Here is a 22,973-nt window from a genome sequence, read left to right on the forward strand (position 1 = left end):
GGGGGGGGAGGGGGGGGGTCACAGATCTCCCCATAGTGTCTGAGCTGGCAGAGTGAAGATGTGACCTTGAAGACCCAGCAGTTAGAAAAACATTGCATTGTTATCACTCTTAGTTGGAACACTCTGGTGCTAGTTAAAAGAAAGCTTACTGAAGGGGAAAAAATCAGTAAAAGGAAGATTGGCTTCATTCTGGTTCAAACCAGGACAATAAGCAAGGAGTTTCTCTCTGTGAAAAAAATTAGGCAGCATAACCATACTTAGCAACGAAATGGTAGGAAGCTTTTTTTTTAGTGACTCTGAAAATGTTAGTCAGAAGCTGAATGGAGCTTTCCTTTTTATTCCCGTGTTGGAAAGTCTTTAATTCCACCTTGAGGAATTAAAAGAGGACATTACATTAAAAAATAGTTTTAATTATGTAGAAATTTGCTTTATATTTTAAGTAGGAAATAAAAAAAAACTGCAACCATGTTTATGCTTGACATATTGCTTGATGTATTAATAATTCTTCAAATTATTTACTTTATACATTATTACTTTCTTTTCACAGTTCATAAATTAAGACTTCCTTTTATATTGTTTTTTACTCTCAGGTCTATAGATTCAAAACTCCTGTCCCTATAAGAAAATTATTGAATTATGACAAGCATTAATTTTAGTTAATCTCTACAGCTGAGCACAAACAACATGAACCATGTTAATACTTTGAAGTTTAATTGCTTGTTTGTACACAGATGGTCTAATTGTCTGATGTGGTGAAGTAAGAGACTGCAGAACGAAAGTAAATAGGAAATTAAAACCACCTGGAATTATCATGTTACAGAAATGCACTATACTAAAATATTTAATGACACTACATTATTTAATCATGCTTTGCATTTTTCTAACTCAGGTCTATGTAGAAATGATAGCGACTGTAATAATAACAGTAATAACAGTATTCTTAGTAGTATTCATTATACTAAAATGCTTAATAGCTCTGAGCTCAGAATTCAGTTGGTCTTGTGCCTCAAGAGTCAAACAGTATCACATGTCTGAAGCATATGGTAGGAGAGGGGTAAACTGCCCTATAATATGAAGGAGACTTAAAAAAGCACTAACCACATGATATTTGCTGCAGGCATTCTGCCTACAGGATGTAGATGCAGAGAGAGAATGCCTCCAGGATTATTAGCCAGGTGTGGTCAGGAACAACTATTACTTTTTACTTTAAATTGAAGCAGCATATGCATCCCTTGCACAGGTTTCATACTATAAAAAAGGGCTAAAGAGAAGCTGTGCACCCATTAATAATTATTTAAAACCTTAACACATTTCTGTGAATGTGTATCCTAATGACTCATAGTTAAAGATTAATGTTAATAAAAATACAGTTCAAATTAATGTAGAGCCTTAAGCTTAATAGTACAGCTTTGCAAGATACAACAAAATGAACTCACAAAACTTGTTCAAACATGGGGAAATAGGAAGGTTTGAAGTATGTCAATACTTATTTTACATTAAAATGCCATATCATGTCTCATTTGGAAGACATAAAAATGGTTGCAGAAGTAGTCCACTGCTAAGACCTTTCCTACCCTGCCTCCCCTTCCTTTCCCCCCATGCCAGAATATCAGGAGGTTGAAACTGCCTAAGAATTTATCCTAGTTTAACTATAAACAATCCTGGAATTTACCATGTAGCTTACATTAGATCCCATCAATGTCCTGTGTAGGCATCCAGCAAGCAGGAATCTCAGTTCACTAAACAGCTAGAATAATAAATCTGGAAGTCCAAGTTTTGGGACTTTAAGCCAACTGAAAAGGAGAGAACCTCAGAGCTGCTAAAGGGAGAGAAGGGGATGGAGCTGCCAAAAACTTCAGATGGTATCTACAATTAAAAGATTTCCATCAAAGTACTCTTAGGTAGTAAAATTTATAGCAGAATATCTATACAACTGATAGTCTAGACTTACTCTTTTCTAAGTTAAAGAAATGCCATGATTTGAAGATGTGATTATTTGAATGTTGAAATTCATTCAGGAAGTAATTTTGTAAATCATATAAGCTTTCGTGTTCTTGCACAATAATGTAAAGCTGCTATGGAAGATGTAACCACACGTCAAACACTAAAATACTTATCTCTACAGTGGACTGTATCTTATGTAGTAATGCCTAGCACTTACAAAATGTTTTATATATTCGAAGAGCTGTGCAAACACTATTTAATTAGTAATAAATTTTGAGCAATTCATTTGTTGCATTTACATCTTGGAACAAGCTCAAATTTGTATTATTAACACTGCAGAACAATTATTAAGAACATCTGAATAATTTAAAACAGTTAAATAATTCCAGTAGTGAGAATAAAGCTGATTAAAGAAAAAATAAACAAACAAACAACCCCACAAAAAAATGAAAACCACCTCAGATTATCTAGATTTTGGCCATTTTCTTCCTCAAATTTTTTTTAGTGGAAAATTTCAACTCAGAATTGATTAACTAATACTCAGAACTAAAATAACTGAGCAGCTTGTCTTAAGGGATGCAGTGAGAGAGGAGATTAAGCCTTTTACTTCAAAAGAAGCAGGAAGCTGAGTGCCAATCTCTGGAACGAAAATGGAGTGAGCTTCTCTGGAAGCTACTAGCTGGTCTACGACATAAGCACTCTTATTTTCTATAAGTAAAATTATTAAAATAGTATTTTTATTATACCCTGAAACAGGGAGATTGTTGAGATCCTGTGAATTTATGCAGACAAAGAAAATGGTCAGCAAAATACCATTTCAAATTGGTGAAAGAACTTCTCAATGACATTTTAGTGTATTCTACTTACACTTAGAATTCTTGTGTTTCTCTAACACTCCTCTGCATTAATATAATAATAAAATCTTAAAAGTTGCATCATACAATTCTTATTATCCAGAGGGTATGAGCATGCTTTCCAAATTGATATATGGAGCCCCTAAGGCATCTTATAAAGGTCACTTCACACATCCTTGAAATGCAGCCACTTCAGGTAAAACTCAGCACCTGTTTAACAATGCACAGCAAACCTCACATAATGTTTTAGTAGAAGAAGAAGAAATGCAATGTCCAAATAAAATGCAGGGGGATTTACTGGCACAGTGTAATTACCTTTGTTGGAATTTGTCCAGAACACTGGGGTTAATGCTCCTACTGTTACGGAAAATCCCACTAGCTGTTTAATGCCTTCAAATGGTAGAGGCTGGAGTATAATTTGATGTCTGATATAAAGTAGGTGATGAGAATCTTTGAAAGGTCTTTGTGTTTGAGTCTGCTCTCACTCTAGTTTGAGGGTAGCATAGTACTTACTGCTCTGTGATATTACCAGTGATCTATACCAGGAAGAAAGCTTTGTGATCCACTACAGGCTGTAAGGTTTTTTTCCTTGGCATTAGACATATATAATACTGAAAGTATAGGCTATTAAAGGTCATGACTCAAAGAATCACCATCAGCATATGATACAAAATCATCAAGAAGACCAGGAAGCAAGCTAGCCATTTAGGCCTGTATTTCTAATATAGTCACATATCCTGCATTACTCTGAGTAGAAGTAGTAGCTCTGTAAATAGGATCTCTCTACTTAAGCTACAATCCTAAAATCTTATTAGGGAAGAACCACATTATACACTGGAAGGAAGAGCTAGTAAGCAACGTGAAAAATATACTAACTTGCAGTGAGAATCTTTTTGCTATCTATGAAAGAATTCACATGTACATAGGTCCAGACAAAAAAAAAACAAAAACAAACCAATGCAACTCTCTTTGATGTTTCTGCTGTAGTGGTTATATAATCAGAAAACTACTATATTAATGTAAATTATTTGTGTTGTTCTGACTCAATTATTTTCAAAGTAAAGAAACAGAAACTCACTCCTTGTTTGCATCAAGGATAAATAGATGGAACTGCCCGCTCTTTTTCCAATTTAGGAGAGATTAAATGTTCCAAAAATCTGGATGCCAAGATCTAAACAATGCAACAAGTAAATGTGTAAATGTCCTAGACATTAAGAAATCTCCTTGAAAATATACCCTAAATGTCACTGACTGGTAATTATATTTATACTTCTAAGGAATGTGCTATCAAATTTATATTCTAAATTGTACTGAAATACCTTTAACATACACTTAAAATATGTAATGAACTCACTTTTGAAAATGGCAAATATACTTTTAATTCATTGCCATCCTTAAGAAAGTTTTACCTTATATTCTTTGCTATAGGATGAACAAGAATAATTATGCAATTGTTATTCTTCTGTGACAAACGTATTTTATAAAGCCCATCACTTTGACCAAATAAGTTATGATTTCACAATAGTTCTCCAACTATTATAACTAGTAGCTCTAAATGTGAAAGAGCTTTAAGACCATCTGTACCTTCCTGATTAAAGCATTTGTTTAAGTTAAACCCTGCAGTTAGGTACAAGGACTTTCAATCCACATTCAATAAAAAACTATGTTATTAAGAACAGTCTTTATGGTTGCTTGGAAAAGAAGTCAAAAGATTACATTGTTGTTTTTTTTCTGGTTCTAAAGAAAGAAACCTAACTGTCACAGGTGAAACAAATACAACTTGGTAAATTAATTTCTTGTCAATAAAATCAGAGTATGGTAATGAGAAAATAAAAAATAAATCTTAAAACACCTTCCCCTCATGACTTCCTTCTTCCTGTCCTCAACATCACTCCCGGTTTTCTCTACCTCCTCAGCTGTGAGCAGCACAGAGGCATGGGGAATGAGGGTTGTGGTCAGTTAATCACACATTGCCTCTGCTGCTTCTTCCTCCTCAGGAGAAGGACTTCTCACACCTTTCCACTCCAACAGAGGGTCCCTCCCACAGGAGACAGTCTTTCATTTACTTCTCCAATGTGAATCCTGCTGAAAGTCTGCACTTCTTCACAAACTGCTCCAGTGTCAGTCTCTTCCACTGGCTGCAGTCCTTCAGGATAATACCACTCCAGTGTGGATCCCTGGCAAGGTTGCTAGCATGCCTGTTACAATATGGACACCTTTATCCATGGGGCTACAGGTCCTATAAGGAGCCCCTGCTCCACTGTGAGCTTTCCACAGCATTGCAGCCTCCTTTGGGTACACCTATAGGCTGCAGGTGGATATCCGCTCCACTGTTAACTCCGTGGGCTGCAAGGGGACATCCTGCCTCACCATCGTCTTCACCATTAGTTGCAGATGATTGTCCACTCCAGTACCTGGAGCACCTCATCCCCCCACTTCTTCTCTGACTTTGGTGTCCATGGTTGTCACTTTTACATGTTCTCCCTCCTCTCTCTGCTGCTGCTTGCCCACAGTTTGTTTTTTTTCGCCCTTCTTAAGTATGTTACCACAGAGGTGCTGCCAACATTGCTGATGGGCTCAGATTGGCCAGCAGCTGGTCCATCTTGGAGGCAGCTGGCATTGGCTCTATTGAACAGGTGGGAAGCTTCTAGCAGCTTCTCTCAGAAGGCACCCCTGTAGTTCCCCCTGCTACCAAAACCTTTTCATGCAAACCAAATACATCTCTATGCTTCTTGCTTTCTACTTCTCCTCTGCACTGGCATAGGTTACTCTATAGGCTGCAAACCTCTGTTGCAGCATAGACAACTCATGAGTGCAGTTCTCTCACAACTATTTGTCCTCATGGCATGCAGCTTCTTCTTCCAAGATTATGTCTCCAGCTTTTTTCACAATGGTGTCCTTTTCCACATCTCCTCTCTTTCCTCCTTTCTCTCCAGAACTGCACTTCTTCACAGTTCTCCTCTGGTTTCCCTTTTTGAATGTCTGCCTATGCCTCTTCTTACAAATCTCTTTCCTGTGTCTCCTCACTTTTTTCCATTTGTGTCTTCTTTCGTATGTTCCTACATATCTCCTCAGGTTAGTCCACATCTCCTGCTCCTTGCAAATTCCACCCTTTCTTAGCTATGTCTGAGGTTTTGTCCTGTGTGTGCTCCTCACCATGTCCAGTTTTGGAACACAGTGGAGAGTTTCCAACCACCATCGAGACAAGAGTTCATGGCCTTCTCCCACTCAGGTGTTATTCTAATGGACAACAGCAGAGAGAGCTTCATGGTCTCATTTCTGAGAAGAGCTAATAGGCAGAAAGGTGACAGGAAGGACCTGTACTTCTATCCATTCAAAATTTGGGGAAAAATGAGAATACAGAGATAAGAAATGCAGAAATCCAAATATAGCAATGTGTGAAAGCAGTACAAGCTGACATTTACCAGAGCTGCATGACATCTTCCAATTATTATTACTGATGAAAAAACCCAGATACAGATAAAGAGGTAGTACTTGATTTAATTTTTATGAAAGGAAGAGTATGAAAATAGATGTCACTAAGATTATAAATTATGTTATGAAGCAGATACACATAAAGAAGTTATACATATTTTGTAATGAAACCCACTTGTTAAAGCAAGAAATACTTATATTTTACAGAGAAACTGCAACACATATTTTAAAATGCACACTAAAATACATCTCTTTATAATATAACAGATCTACCAAGTGGACAACTCTCAGATAAAATATGCTGTTAGGCTCAAAGCATATTACATTAAAAATTAATAGAAATATACCACTTTCCGCATTTTCCATATAAAGTATGGCAATAGTAGGAATTAGAAGGTTAATTCAATTTCATTGCTTAGGCTTAGTCTTATATCTAAAATAACCTCAGTTTATGGGTCATTAATACATCCTTTGTTACGGCTGTTAGTGCAGAGCTGTGTTTGATCCTAACTTGCTAACAGTAGTGCACTATGAATTTTTCTGTTGCATCTCAGCTAAAAGATGCACTCCAGACTGTTCTGGAAGTCAGCTTGCATTTTGGAGTGAAGAAGTTCAGTAGTGATGCAGAAAATATAAATCAATGAGGAAGTTACATAAAGTGAAATACTACAAAGTAACAGCCCTATTTTTATTTAACTACTGCCGGAGAAAGAAGGAATTTAGACTTCCTATGTTTATTTCATGTAAATGTGCCTTTGAAACAGAGATTTCACAAACATTATTTCCTCAACTGTGTCTCACCATTGTCTGTAGAGTGTTATTTGGCCTGAGTCAAGGCCATGGCAGTGGCAGTGTTGACAAAAGAAACAGACAGTATGGGCAAGAGCTCAATCTTATGTCCATGTTTATTAATTAGTATAAATGTAGCAATGGATTCTGTGGCCAAAAAAACCTATGATGATCCACTCTGTCATTTTGCTTAAAGCTGACACTTAGGTAACATGAAATAAATTCATTGTTCTCTGGTTTTGGTAGTAGACTGTTACATCTTTCTTATAAAAGCATTGAGACCTGCAAAAAAAATTAAAATAAAGTGCATCATGATTCAGGTTCTTTTCAGTACCTGACAGGACCATAGAGCCTTGACTGTTGAGTGATTTATTCTTTTTGCTCTTAAAATATGTCAAGTTTAATTTATTTTCTAGATTAATTTTGCATGCCCTTTATCTTGCTGCTGCTCATACACTCGACCTTATTCACTCCAACAAGGAGGGGCTGGTGCATAATGTGAAGCACAATGGCAGCCCTTGACCATGAGGTGGTGAGTTCAAGATCCTTAGGGCAGCAAATGCAGTACAGAGCAAGCTCACCACCCTGGACTTGAGGAGAGCAGACAGTGACCTCTCCAGGGACCTGCATGGTAAGATACCACATGATAAAGACCTGGAGGGAATGGAGCCCAAGAAAACTGCCTAATATTCAAGGATCACCTCCTCCAAGCTCAGAAGTGATGCATCCCAAAAAAAAAGTCAGGCAGAGGTGCCACAGGCCCGCATGGATGCACAAGGAGCTCCTGGACACATTCAGACATAAGAGGGAAGTCTACAGAGGATGGAAACAAGGACGGGTGAGGTCATACAGAGAAAATTAGAAGGGCAAAAACCCAGCTGGAGCTCAATCTGGCCACTGCTATAAGGGACAGTAAAAAAAGTTTTTACAAACACATTAACAATAAGAAGAGATCCAGGGACAATCTCCATCCCCTATTGCAGGCAGGAGAGAACACCACAACCAAGGACAGGAAAAAGACTGAGATACTTAATGCCTCCTTTGCCTCCATCTTTAATAACCAGACCAGCTACCTCCAGGGTATTCAGTGTCTTGATCTGGAAGGTAAGGATATAGAGCAGAACAATCCCCCTATAACCCAGAAGAAATCAGTGAAAGACCTGCTATGGCACCTAGACGCTCACAAGTCTATATGGCCAGATAAGATTGACTTGAGAGTACTTAGGAAGCTGGCAAAGGAGCTCACCATGCCTCTCTCCATCATGTATGGACCAATGACCAACTCTAGTCAACAGGGGAGGTTCTAGACAACTGGAGGCTTGCCAATGTTATGCCCATCTAAAGAAAGGATCCAAGAATGATCTGGAGTACTGCAGGCCTGTCAGCCTGACCCTGGTACCACAGAAAATGATGGAGAGATTCATCTTGAATACACTCACATGGCAAGTGCAGGACAGCCAGAGGATCAGTCCTAGCCAGCAAGAGTTCAGGACATGGCATAAACAGGTGCAATCTTTGCTGAGTCAATAACTGGCTGAATGCAGAGCCTAGAAAGTTGTAATGAACAGAATTAAATCCAGGTGGTGGCCAGTCACCAGTGGTGTACCCCAGGGCTCAATTTTGGAGTCTTGCTCAATATTTTTATTAATTATCTAGATGAGTGGGTTGAGGGCTTCCTCAGCTTGCAGACAACACCAAATTGGGCTGGGGTGTTGATCTGCTCAAGGATATGAATACTCTGCAGAGAGACCTAGACAGGCTGGATCAATTGGCTGAAGCCAGCTGTATGAGGTTCAATAAGGTCAAATTCTCGGTCCTGCACCTCAGTCACAACAACCCGATGCAACGCTACAGGCTTGGGGAAGAGTGCCTGGAAAGCTGTTCAGCAGAAAATGAGCTGGTGGTGCTGGTTGACAGCTGGATTAACATGAACCAGTAGTGTGTCCAGGTGGCCAAGAAGGCCAACAGCATCCTGGTCTGTATCAAGAATAGTGTGGCCAGTAGGAATAGAGAAGTGATCGTGCCCCTGTACTCAGCACTGGTGAAGTCACACCTTGAGCACTGTGTTCAGTTCTGGGCTCCTAACTACAAGGACATTGAACTGTTAAAGTGTGTCCAGAGAAGAGCAACCAAGCTAGTGAAGGATCCAGAGAGAAAATGCTTTAAGGAGAGGCTGAGGGAGTTAAGATAGATTAGTTTGGAGAAGAGGAGGCTGAAGGGAGACCACATTGCTCTCTACAGCTACCTGAAAGGAGGTTGTAGTGAGGCAGGCATTGCCTCTTCTTCCAAGTCAGTAACAACAGGACTAGAGGAAATGGACTCAATGTGTATCAGGCAAAGTTTAGGCTAGATACTGGGAAAAATTTCTTTACCAGAAGAGTAATTAAACACTGGAACAGGTTTCCCAGGGAGGTGTCATTATCCAACATAGCCTAACTTCCATGGGCTAAACCCAAACGTCGTGAAACTGTCTCAGTTCTTGTACCACTTTTACAAAGCATCCTTAACTCAAGCAAGTTTTCAAGTTAAAAACTGACTGTAATATTACAATAAGGATCTGATTAATGCCAAGTACGCCTGTAATGTCACGTTTCTGTTCCTGTTTGACAATTTTCTGCTCACACTTCTATGGATGACTTTAGCCCTTATTGTTGACACATCATATTTTTTGTAGTTGACTTTTTGTGATGATCCTCTAAATTCTTCTTTAGAATTATGTCTTTTCATTATCCACTTTGACTATATTGAAATGAAAAGCAGTTGCAGACAGCAAACTTGATTTTTTAATTATTTTTTTTCCCCAAAGCTTTGTGAGAGTCTTCTTCACATAACAAGTGGAAGAATCTCCAATAAAGTAAGAATTAAAACTAGTCTAGTGTCTAGAGTTTAATGAACCTTTTTCTCCTAAGATTTTTTACCAACTGGAATAACCTGCATTAGGGATTACTCTAGCACATAATATTTTGCAATATTTTATTCAACACACTTTACCACTAGAGATTTTTGCATCAAAAAATGAACCAACAAGAAAACTAGAGGTTCAAAGGAAGCAGAGTTAGAGGTTTTGTCTAATAGATTTAAATAAATGTATGTGTTCTAGTAGTAGTTTAGAAAACAATGCTACCAGACAAAATCTGCTAACAGATTTTGCTCTTTTGAGCTTACGAGTAAACCTTAGTGTTTCAGTAGACTTTAATAGAAAGTAAATATGAGGAAAAAGACAGTAAATAAAATACAAATATAAAACATCTTGTAAAAATGGAGGGTAACTTAAAAGTAAACTAATTGTTCAGCTTCCAATAAAAAAAAAAAATAAATTATTGATTTTCTGATGCCTTTGTAGAACTCCTTTGTCATGTTAAAAATGCAACATGCAAAAATGCCATTCTGCAAATCTGTCTTTGCCTTTTATTGCAACCATTATATGTCTAAGTACTTCAATCAGTCTAGAAGGACTATAAGACTAACAACTGCCTTGATGGCTGGAGATATATGCCCCTACTAGAACATGAAATAAACATTTCAGCTATCATTATTGATCTTTGATCTGGACTGAGCAAAACCTGACGGCTTCAGTTTTGCTGTCTCTGAGGTAAATATATTGTATCAGACAGAAAAGTAAGGAAGCTAATGTGTTGCAGCCTACAACTGCAGAGCAAATGCATGCTTATCAGAAAACACAGATAAGAAGCAAGTCAGTAAGTGTGTGATACTTCTGGTCATTTACAAGACTTTGAGAACTAGAGTTCTCAAATGTGCCAAAATATTTTGCAATAAAAACTTCAAAGAAAATACTATATTCCAGTACGATTAAATTTTTGGGAAAAAATAAATAAATTATAGAGTAGTTAAATTGCTGGCTCATTAGATGTTAGCCTTCAATTTTAGAGGTTGTAAATCACCTCTTTTCAGGCAGTGCCAGCAAGGTTTTATGTATCATGTAATCCCATTTAAATTCTGCAGTGAGAAGCTAATTGAGACTTAAGTGATGTGTCATCCCTGTGCAGGCCATCTGCACAGTCTGAATTGCATTCAGAGAGAGCCTGTGAGAAACTTCAGAGTACCAGTTGCTGCTTGTTGGAAAAAATAGGTACAAATTTATCTCCATCTCAATTAATGCAGTAGAAGGTATTACAGGCAGTTATAAAATAGTCCAGACTCCTGTATTTCTGTATTGGTTGATCAAGTTCAGATCAGATCCTCTATTTGCCTTCTGCAGGAAAGCTCTATTTTGGCTTATTTCAGCTTTATAAATCTCAGCATTGTAAGGAACCCAATGACTGGAGCAGAGTCCTTATGCTCTGTGTCTTGTATACACAGAAATAAATCAAGCAATGTTCCTTCAGGTTTTCAATGTATTATATAATATACCCTTATTCTCCCAGTCCTCTTCCCACCTCCAAATCTATCTTTCTAAAGCTGCCATAAAATGACAGTAAGTGGCAAAGAAGCAAAGGAGAGGGGAAGTCGAACTATAAAGCACCCTGAAATTATGGTCAGATTAAATGAATTTTCATGTAGAAACACCGTTTCTAAACAACAGAATTTGTATAATCTCTTTTCAAACAGGCAGGAGTTTTCCTCTGATATATACATGCAGTATTTTTTGTAATATTTTCTTTTGTTCATTTATAGACGTCTAACTCACATCTTCAGTAAATATGCATTTAGTTCAGTCTATACTTTGCACAGTAAATGACAGATCCGATCTCAGTCTCTTTCTCTTCTTCCATTGACTAATTTCAGCAAACCTCCTTACCTTAACTGAAAGTGAAAGGGATTGTTATACTGAAGGACAGGTGGTCAGGTGCTGAGATGAAGGGTAAGAGTTTGTGTACAAAACTCTGTGTGTTTATGACAAAAGCCCTTTGTGCCTACTGTCATGTTATCCTTTAAGGTAAAGGCAAGCATGTATATGGTGCTCAGAAACAGCTTCTGGTTTAGGGATGGTTTTTACTTTGACCAATTCCTTAAAAGATTTTTTTAATGTATTCTTTTCCCTCAGAGCAGAAGTGTGAGAAGATCAAATAAAAGATGAATTCTGGAAGGTTATATAAAAATATAAACCCCTAAATTCTTACCTCTATGTGTTGAGGATATTCTGTCTCACACTAGGCAAAATATGTATATGGTAAAAGGTAATGAAGGATCAAGAATCCATCCTTCTTCTTAAGATAATACACAACTTACTAGCTCTGTCTTGATCTGTTTGATACTGGACATATTAAAGGAGTAGATTATTGAGCCCTCAAAATAGTTTGCAGTCTGTTTATTTTCATTTGATAATAGTTTTTGAAATGAGAAAATAATTTAAAGGATGACAGGTAATAATAAATCCACACTTAACATTATTTTTTTCAGCTGAACATATTGCACCTTTTCCAGCTTCATAATAGAGTGAATTCTTTTGACTTATAAAGGCAATGAATCAGGTTATGTTAAATAGCAGCCCTGAAAACACTTCTATAATCAAAATATGTAGACAAATCAGGTTCAAACAAGTTTTTCATAGTGTCATAGGAAGGTATTATAGACTATGTGGAGGAAAGGTGCAATAAATTTGTCTACTAAAAAAAAATCTACATTTTTCTGAAAAATGAAACTTGCCTCTCTTAAATCCAGTTGGTATTAAGATAATAGTTAGGTTGGAGAACTTCATCCAAGGAGGAGAATAACAATGTGAGGCACAATCTGAGAATTTAGAATTCTCTTGTGGCTTGATAGCAATACTACCTAGCTGAGTTGTTTAAGGGATCACAGATAAAAATATTTCATTCTTAGGTTTGATTTCTTTTGTTCCTGAAATGGAAGTTTATTCCTCTTTTATGAAATATATAATAAAAAACTCAGATTTCCATCCAAAAATGATTTTGAGGGAACCTTTTCAAAAGGTCCAGTTCTGTTTTCCAGCCAAAATTTTCACTGTGGTTAAATGTATAAAAGGACTTCCTAAGTTTTTGAGGTCTTGAAAATTATGAGTATCGCCACGTTGGGCGCCAATAAATTGTTGTCACAGTTTGACTCAGGTCCGACAACAATGCTCTCGATCCCCTCCCCCCCCAACCCAGGTAGGGAAGGAGAGAGAGAAAAAGAGAGAGACTTGGCTGGATTGAAAACTAAACTACACAGCTTTAATTAAAACACTAATGAATGATACAAGAAAATATATACAATTATATACAGATATATTCAGGTATGGGCAAAAGCCTCTTGCCTCCCCCCACCCCAGCAACTCCCACAGCACTTCCCTGAACTGGGAAGAGTCCCGAGGAATCCCGGAGCTGCTGCTGGAGAAAGCAGAGAGTTATGGGGGTCACGAGATCACGAGCCTAAGGGTCAACGGTGATGGATGAACAGAGTCCTCCCCAGACGCCGGCCATGGACGGAAGAGAAGGGGAGAAGAAAAAGGAAGGAAGTTGTCTTCTGTGATCCCTGACCTTCCTTTGAGCTTACGTAGATACATGGAACGGAATATCTTCGGCCAATTTTGCTGTCTGTCTAACTCAGCCTCCTACGGGGGGGTCACAGATCTCCCCATAGTGTCTGAGCTGGCAGAGTGCAGGTGCGGCCTTGAAGCCTCAGTAGTTAGAAAAACATTCCACTGTCTTATCAGCCTAGCAGAACACACTGTTGCTAGTTACAAGAAAGCTTGCTGAAGGAAAAAAAAAATCAGTAAAAAGAAAAATTGGCTTCATCCTGGCTCAAACCAGGACATAGAGGAATATCCATGTGTTATTTATTATTCCATATATACTCAAAACGAAAATGTGAAGGATATTTGCTGCAATAAAACAGTATTCACTAAGCATCCCCATGCAGTCCTTTCACAGTGATCAAAATCAGATATGAGGATGATAAGGAATTGGCTCCAGTAAATGAGCATAAGAATCATGGCATGACCAGGCTTGCATATTTAGATTTTTCTGTCATAGCCATTTTGCTTCATCTGTCACTAAAACCAAGACAACTTTCAAATCCTTCTTTCACTATGTATTCATGTTTACTAACAAACATTAATAAGCACAAAATATTATAATTTGAGATTTTTCTGCTGGAATTTCTAAATCCAACTGAAATAATCACTCCCATTTTCTGGAGCTGCATATGCATATATGAGGAAGAGAAGTAGCTTTCACTAGCTAGCAAAGACCTCATAAAATAATTTTAGTCACCTGGCAGTAATATGGATGTCTCAAATTCATGCTACAGTGTGAGTTCACTTAAATTTCAGGTGAATGGGTCATAAACGAGACCATTTTATGCTCTGAATTTACAGAAATACATTCTAGAGAGAGAAATAAAGGATTTAGCTTATATTCTCTGCTTGTTGCGTAGATGCCTTTACTATTAATATAAATAGGACCAATGTGGACATACATAGACTCTTTATCTGCAGGACCTGATATGAAAGCAGCAGAATTACGAAGTTTTGGAAGAGGGATTGAAGTCAAGCTAAAAGAGATATAATCTCATATTTTTCCTGATGCATCTAAAAATAATAAGACTAAACAGAGGAGAATTGAAACTGTGACATGAGAGAATATTTTATGCATCTGAACCTTTTTTACAGACCATGTTTTTCACATATATTTTTTTATAGAAGAAATTAAAGTACAGACAGAAGTAATATGTCAAGAAAATTTTACAATTATATATTTTGTACAACCGGTTGCATGAGACAGGACATATAAAAGTTTTTTATTACCTTAGTTTTTAGTGTTCTGCTAGCAGATTTGAAGACAGCTTTATAGAAAAAGGCTGTAATGTCTGTTATTGGGGTCTGCAGTGACCTGATATCTCTTTATAAAATAAATATCTATAAGGTGCAATAATCTCTTCTCTGGGCTAAAAGCTAAATTAACTCTATTAACTGTATTAACTGTAGCTATTTCTATCAGTGCATAAACTGTATTTTTAAAAATGTTTTTGAGCTTTAAATATGCCTGAATTTCCTGAGATTTTAGTACATTTCACCATTCTTGGCATGTAGCCCAAGACCAGTCATGAGAGTAGTGGTTCCAAATGGTAAAAATGAAAAAGAGTTCAAGATATACTCGTCCTTCCAAAACAATGGGGAACTGTTCAAGGTTGAATCATAAATGGCAGTCAATCAAATCCACTCACAGTTGGAATATGATCGAGAGGTTTGATTTGAAAAGAGAAAATAATATCATAGATATCAGGATCACTCTTTAAGTGCTATATAAAGTATTTCTTATGTTTTAACTCCCACATTTTCAAGTTGTTATTCAAACATACATTGCTTGAAATTGTATTGCTAATATAGTACTTGAACAATCGTAATAGCCACATTTCACAATTTATTTTATGTTACATCTTTCTTTCATCCAACAAATACAGCATTTGCACATGATGGAACAGTTTATTCTTGGCGCTATCTCAAAGTATGTTGAGCAGGAAGTTATGAGGAGTAGTCAGCGTGGATTCACCAAGGGGAAGTCACTCTTGACCAATATGATAGCCTTCTACCATGGCAGGTAACAGGATGGATAGACAAGGGACTGGCATTTGATGTGATCTACCTTGACCTCAGCAAGGCTTAAACACTGTCTCCCATGATATCCTCACAGCCAAACTCGAGAAGTGTGGACTGGACAACTGGGTAGTGAGATGGATGAGGAACAGGCTGAAGGACAGAGCCCAGACAGTTGTGGTCAGTCAGGCTGAGTCTAGCTGGAGACCTGTGACTAGCAGTGTCCCTCAGGAGTCAGAACTGGGGGGACAGTCCTGTTCAATATATTCATTGACAACCTAGATGAAGGGACAGAATGTACCCTCAGTAAATTTGCTGATGATACAAAAAGAGGTGTATTGGGTGACATGCCAGAAGTCTGTAGTGCCATTCAGCGTGACCTGCACAGGCTGGAGAGCTGGGAAGGAGAATCATAGAATCATAGAATCTTAGGGGTTGGAAGGGACCTCGAAAGATCATTTAGTCCAGCCCCCTCTGCCGGAGCAGGGTCACCTAGAGTACATCACACAGGAACTCATCCAGGTGGGTTTTGAATGTCTCCAGTAAAGGAGACTCCACAACCTCCCTGGGCAGCCTGTTCCAGTGCTCTGTCACTCTCACAGTAAAAAAGTTTTTTCGGATATTCACCTTGAACCTCCTGTGCTCCAATTTACACCCATTACCCCTTGTCCTATCACTGGTCATCACTGAGAAAAGCCTAACTCCATCCCCCTGACACTCACCCCTTACATATTTGTAAACATTGATGAGGTCACCCCTCAGTCTCCTTTTCTCCAAGCTAAAGAGACCCAGCTCCCTCAGCCTTTCCTCATAAGGGAGATGTTCCACTCCCTTAATCATAAGAAACCTAATGAAGTTCAATAAGGGTAAGTGTAGAGTCTTGCATCTGGGGAAGAGCAGCCCCACGTACCAATACAATTAGGGGCTGACCTGGAAAGCAGCTCTGAGGGAAAAGACTTGTGAGTCCTCATGAACAACAAGCTGACCATGATCCAACAATGTGCTTTTGCAGCTAAGAAAGCCAGTGCCATCCTGGAGTGCATTAAGAAGAGCGTGGCCAGCAGGTCAAAGGAGGTTATCCTCCCCCTCTACTCTGCCCTGGTGAGGATACATCTGGAGTACTGTGTCCAATATCTGGGCTCCCTAGTTCAAGAAGGATAAGGAACTACTGGAGAGAGTCCAGCACATGTAAAGGAGGAGTTTGCCTTGGCAGATGAGGATTGGGTTAGGGATTAGTTGAGCAATCTAGACATCCATAAATCAATGAGTCCGGATGGAATGCACCCAAGGGTGCTGAGGGAGCTGGCGGAGGTCATTGCTAGGCCACTCTCCATCATCTTCAGTAAGTCATGGGTAACAGGAGAGGTGCCTGAGGACTGGAGGATAGCAAATGTCACACCAATCTACAAGAAGGGCAAGAAGGAGGACCCGGGTAACTATAGACCGGTCAGCCTCACCTCTATCCCTGGAAAGGTGATGGAACAACTTGTTCTTGTCACTATCTCTAGGCATATCAAGGACATGGGGGTCATCAAGAGCAGTCAGCATGGTTTTATCAAGGGTAAATCATGTTTGACTAACCTTATAGCCTTCTATGAGGAAATTACTGGGTGAATAGATGATGGCAGAGTGGTAGATGTGGTTTATCTCAATTTCAGTAAAGCATTTGACACCGTCTCCAACAGCAGCCTCACAGATAAGTTGATAAATATGGGTTTGGTGATCAGGTAGTGAGGTGGATCAAGAACTGGTTGAAAGGAATAAATCAGAGAGTTGTAGTCAATGGGACAGAATCTAGTTAGAGGTCTGTGACTAGTGGAGTCCTTCAGGGGTCAGTATTGAGACCGGTGTTGTTCAACATCTTCATCAACGACCTGGATGAGGGTAAACTTACCCTCAGCAAGTTTACTGATCACACTAAGCTGGGAGGAGTGGCTGACACACCAGAAGGCTGTGCTGCCATTCAGAGAGACTTAGATAGGTTGGAGAATTGGGCGGGGAGAAACATGATGAAATTCAACAAGGGGAAGTGCAGAGTTTTACATTTGGGGAAGAACAACACCATGTCCCAGTACAGGTTGGGGGCTGAACTGCTGGAGAGTAGTGTAGGTGAAAGAGACCTGGGGGTCCTGGTAGACAGGAGGATGACCATGAGCCAGCAATGTGCCCTTGTGGCCAAGAAGGCCAATGGCATCCTGGGGTGCATTAGAAAGGGTGTGGTTAGTAGGTTGAGGAAAGACTGAGGGAGCTGGGTCTCTTTAGCTTGGAGAAAAGGAGACTGAGGGGTGACCTCATCAGTGTTTACAAATATGTAAGGGGTGAGTGTCAGGGAGATGGAGTTAAGCTTTTTTTCAGTGATGACCAGTGACAGGACAAGGGGCAATGGGTGCAAACCATAGGAGATTCAATGTGAATATCAGAAAAAACTTTTTTACTGTGAGAGTGACAGAGCACTGGAATAGGCTGCCCAGGAAGGTTGTGGAGTCCCCCTCATTGGAGACATTCAAAACTCGCCTGGACGCATTCCTGTGTGATGTGCTCTGGGTGATCCTGCTCTGGCAGGGGGTTGGACTAGATGATCTTTCAAGATCCCTTCCAACCCCTAGGATTCTATGATTCTGTGATTCTGTGACAGGGTGATAAAGATGTTTAGGGGACTGGAGCAACTGCCCAGTCTGAGAGAGTTGGGTTTGTTTAGGAAAGGATCTCACTGATGCTTATAAATATCTAAAGGGTGGGTGTCAGGAGGTGGGGCCAGACCCTTCTAGGTGGTGTCCAGTCACAGAAAAGGAGCAGTGGTCACAAACTGGCAAACAGAAGGTATAACCTAAATATAAGAAAATACTTTACTCTGAGAGCAACAGAGCACTTGAACAAGCTACCCAGGGAGGTTGTGGAGTCTCCATCCCTGGAGACCTGGATGTGTTCTGTGTAAACTGCTCTAGGGGATCCTACTACAGGAAGGGGGTTGCACATGATGATCTCCAGAGGTCCTTTCCAACCCTTACCAATCTGTGATTCTGTGATTCTGTGACCTTAAAGATTAACACCTTACATGAGACCACATTGATCAAAGCCCCGTAACACTTGGCCTTAAACACTTTCTTGACCTGCTGCTCATAAGTATTTTGTTGCAGCCCAGGGTACAGTTTTCTTTCTGGGCTGCAAGAGCACATTGCTGGCTCAGGTTGAGCTTCTCATCAACCAACACACCCAAGCCCTTCTCCTCAGAACTGCTCTCAATCCATTCCTCACCAAACCTGTATTTGTGTTTAGGATTGCCTCAACCCATATGCAGGACTTAGCACTTGGCCTTATTGAACTTCTTGAGATTGACATGGGCCCACCTCTCAAGCCTGTCAAGGTTAAACTCTTAAACTGATTATGATGGGAAAGTACAAAAGGAAACAGCATTTTTTCAGTTGGTGCCATGCTATAATTCAAAATAACTGAAGCATCAATAAGCAACAGAACAGATCACAATGGAAATGTCAGCCATAATGTCAGCATGGTTTGGGTAAGGGATCAATAAGACATTCCCCATTTCCTTCCATATCCTTGCCACAGTGTACTCCTGTCTTTCCTGTTCTCCTGGTCCTCACTTTAGCCAGGATCCCAATCTACTTTCATGAAATCTTATTTTATACTTCATTCTGCCTTGATACTGTCCCATCGATTTGGGGCAAGAGTGCAAATGAGGGAAATGACCAGGTTCCTTCACATCAGCTTTAACTATTAGGATACTGTGACATGGTTAAGACATGTATTTAGGTAGGTGCTTTCAAATAATAACTGTTCGAGTTAAGATACTTTGGTGAAACCTCTGAGAAAAATTAAGTCAAGAAATGGAAAATAAAGGTATAATTTAAATAGTATAAATGTGTTTTTGGAAAAAAAACCAAATAAAATCAACAACAACAAAACAAAACAAACAACAACAACAACACAAAACAGCACCAAAAAAATCCCACCCAAAACCAGAACCCAACAAAAATAAACTATTGTGCAGTAATGAAACAGCCTGTTTAATGGCAAAAAAAACCTCCTGTTTTTTCAGCCTATTTTTTCTAGGTTTTGCATAAAAAGGTACAACTCTGTTTACTGTAAAGTGATTAAACTAATACCTCATTAGTAGAACTTCAGTTACATACCAAATATAGTACAAAAATGCCAGTCACTATGCCATGTATAAAATTGCTTTATCACTACAAAGCATATATACTATGCAATGTCTGAGTTATAGGTATGACAATATGGAAGATGACAACATGAACCAAGGTGCCTTGAAGTGCTTGCTTTATTTATTAGACTTCATATATATGTATATACACTGAAGGGCAGAGATGAGGTGAAGTAATATCTATACAGATAAAAAGCTGTCTGCTCTATGCTACTACCAAACATAAATCTGTATATAACTCACTATTCCTGCTTTCCTTCCATTAATGTTCCCTTGAAATCTTGCCAGATTTATGTTCTGGCAAGAGAAATCCCTGAATTACTTTCTATTGTTCATTATTTAACATCTTTACATAGCTTCAAATGTATACATTAATGGTGGAGTAAGAAAGCAGTTCTCACAATGAAATAGAAATAAATTATGCACACAGTTAAAGTGAGAATAGAATTATTTGCAGGTAATTTCTGATGCAGTTCTAGTGCGGGTTGTTAGGTTTTGGGGTTTTTTTTGAGAATTAAGGAAGCTTAAATGGAGAGGGGAGTAGGGGAGGAAGAATTAAACTGTCGCACCCCAAAGATCTGACAACATGGACTGCAATGCTGACAGGCAGGGAGAATTTCTGAGTTTTTCTTGTTACAATATCCACATAGACATGCCTCTCCACATTGTTGTGCTATTGCGACTGAGGCCAGAACCTTTGAAATAGCAGAGTAGCTACTACTATTTGAGGATGAATAGCGAAGCAATCTTCTAAGAAGGCGCTGTTGGTAAGATCCCTGGATAGCTTGGAATGATATCTATCTTGGTAAACTCAGCTACCCCTTCAAGGATAATTTGCTACAACTCTGATTTCCCAAGATAATATTTTGATATTTCACATATGTTTTCCTTAATTTTGGATTTGGTTTGTATATTTTCACATCATTATATAATACTTTTAAGAGAGTAATTATTTCATACAATGTAAGTGATTAACTACTTTAACTAAGCCAGTTTCATCTTTTTCATTGTGAATTTAACAATAGTCTGGGATTATTGCATTCTGTCTCACATTGATATTTCATCTGAAATAAATAACAGTAATTTTTTCAAAGCAGGAGGATTTACATGACATCCAACCATAATATGCAACAGCAATAAAACAAAAAAAAAAAAAATTAGTGTGATTGATAGTCATACCCTTTCAGTATACTGTATAATATAGTATTTCCCATTGTCCCACTACAGTTATATACAACATTGCATCCTTAGAGTGGAAGTAACATTGTAACAAGTAGCTTAAATTCAGAAAAGCATTATGGCATTCATTGCTGGTAAATCTTCTAAATAGATTTAAGGATCTTAGTTAATTTCATAGTCATTTCAGATACCTCCAGGGTTTCATGACTGTTTTTACCCATCTGCTAAACTAAATTTTAGAAAAAAAAAGAGGATTAAAAAATCATATAAAGTCAACATATCAACCATGTGTGTCATCTCTGTTGCCTGATCATAGAATCATAGAATCATAGAATCTTAGGGGCTGGAAGGGACCTCGAGAGATCATCTAGTCCAACCCCCCCTGCCAGAGCAGGGTCACCTGGAGTACATCACACAGGAACTCATCCAGGTGGGTTTTGAATGTCTCCAGTGAAGGAGACTCCACAACCTCCCTGGGCAGTCTGTTCCAGTGCTCTGTCACTCTCACAGTAAAAAAGTTTTTTTCGATATTCACCTTGAACTTCCTATGCTCCAATTTACACCCATTACCCCTTGTCCTATCACTGGTCATCACCGAGAAAAGCCTAACTCCGTCCCCCTGACACTCACCCCTTACATATTTGTAAACATTGATGAGGTCACCCCTCAGTCTCCTTTTCTCCAAGCTAAAGAGACCCAGCTCCCTCAGCCTTTCCTCATAAGGGAGATGTTCCACTCCCTTAATCATCTTCGTAGCTCTGCGCTGGACTCTCTCGAGCAGTTCCCTGTCCTTTTTGAACTGAGGGGCCCAGAACTGGACACAATACTCCAGATGTGGCCTCACCAATGCAGAATAGAGGGGGAGGAGAACCTCTCTTGACCTACTAACCACACCCTTTCTAATGCACCCCAGGATGCCATTGGCCTTCTTGGCCACAAGGGCACATTGCTGGCTCATGGTCATCCTCCTGTCTACCAGGACCCCCAGGTCTCTTTCACCTACACTACTCTCCAGCAGTTCAGCCCCCAACCTGTACTGGGACATGGTGTTGTTCTTCCCCAAATGTAAAACTCTGCACTTCCCCTTGTTGAATTTCATCATGTTTCTCCCCGCCCAACTCTCCAACCTATCTAAGTCTCTCTGAATGGCAGCACAGCCTTCTGGTGTGTCAGCCACTCCTCCCAGCTTAGTGTCATCAGCAAACTTGCTGAGGGTACATTCTATACCCTCATCCAGGTCGTTGATGAAGATGTTGAACAACACCGGTCCCAGTACCGACCCCTGTGGGACTCCACTAGTCACACACCTCCAACCAGATTCTGCCCCATTGACTACAACTCTCTGACTCCTTCCTTTCAACCAGTTCCTAATCCACCTCACTTCCTGATCACCAAACCCATACCTGATCAACTTTTCTACAAGGATGCTGTGGGAGACGGTGTCAAATGCTTTACTGAAATCAAGATAAACCACATCTACCGCTCTACCATCATCTATCCACCTAGTAATTTCCTCATAGAAGGCTATGAGGTTAGTCAAACATGATTTACCCTTGATAAAACCATGTTGACTGCTCTTGATGACCCCCATGTCCTTGATGTGCCTGGAGATAGTGCCAAGAACAAGTTGTTCCATCACCTTTCCAGGGATAGAGGTGAGGCTGACCGGTCTATAGTTACCCGGGTCCTCCTTCTTGCCCTTCTTGTAGACTGGAGTGACATTTGCTATCCTCCAGTCCTCAGGCACCTCTCCTGTTGCCCATGACTTACTGAAGATGATGGAGAGTGGCCTAGCAATGACCTCCGCCAGCTCCCTCAGCACCCTTGGGTGCATTCCATCCGGACCCATTGATTTATGGATGTCCAGATTACTCAACTGATCCCTAACCCAATCCTCATCTACCACGTCAAACTCTTCCTCTATCTTGACTTCTTCTGGGGCTATATGAATCTGGGGCTCATAGGGAGACCCTGCAGGAGTGAAGACAGAGGCAAAGAAGGCATTCAGCACCTCTGCCTTCTTTATATCCTCTGTCACCAGGGCTCCCACCTCATTCCTCAGTGGGCCAATACCTCTAGTGCTAGTTTTGCTAGCTAT

The sequence above is a fragment of the Chaetura pelagica genome, unplaced genomic scaffold, assembly GCF_000747805.2.
Source record: "Chaetura pelagica isolate M959 unplaced genomic scaffold, ChaPel_1.0 scaffold289, whole genome shotgun sequence".
Taxonomy (NCBI): Eukaryota; Metazoa; Chordata; class Aves; order Apodiformes; family Apodidae; genus Chaetura; species Chaetura pelagica.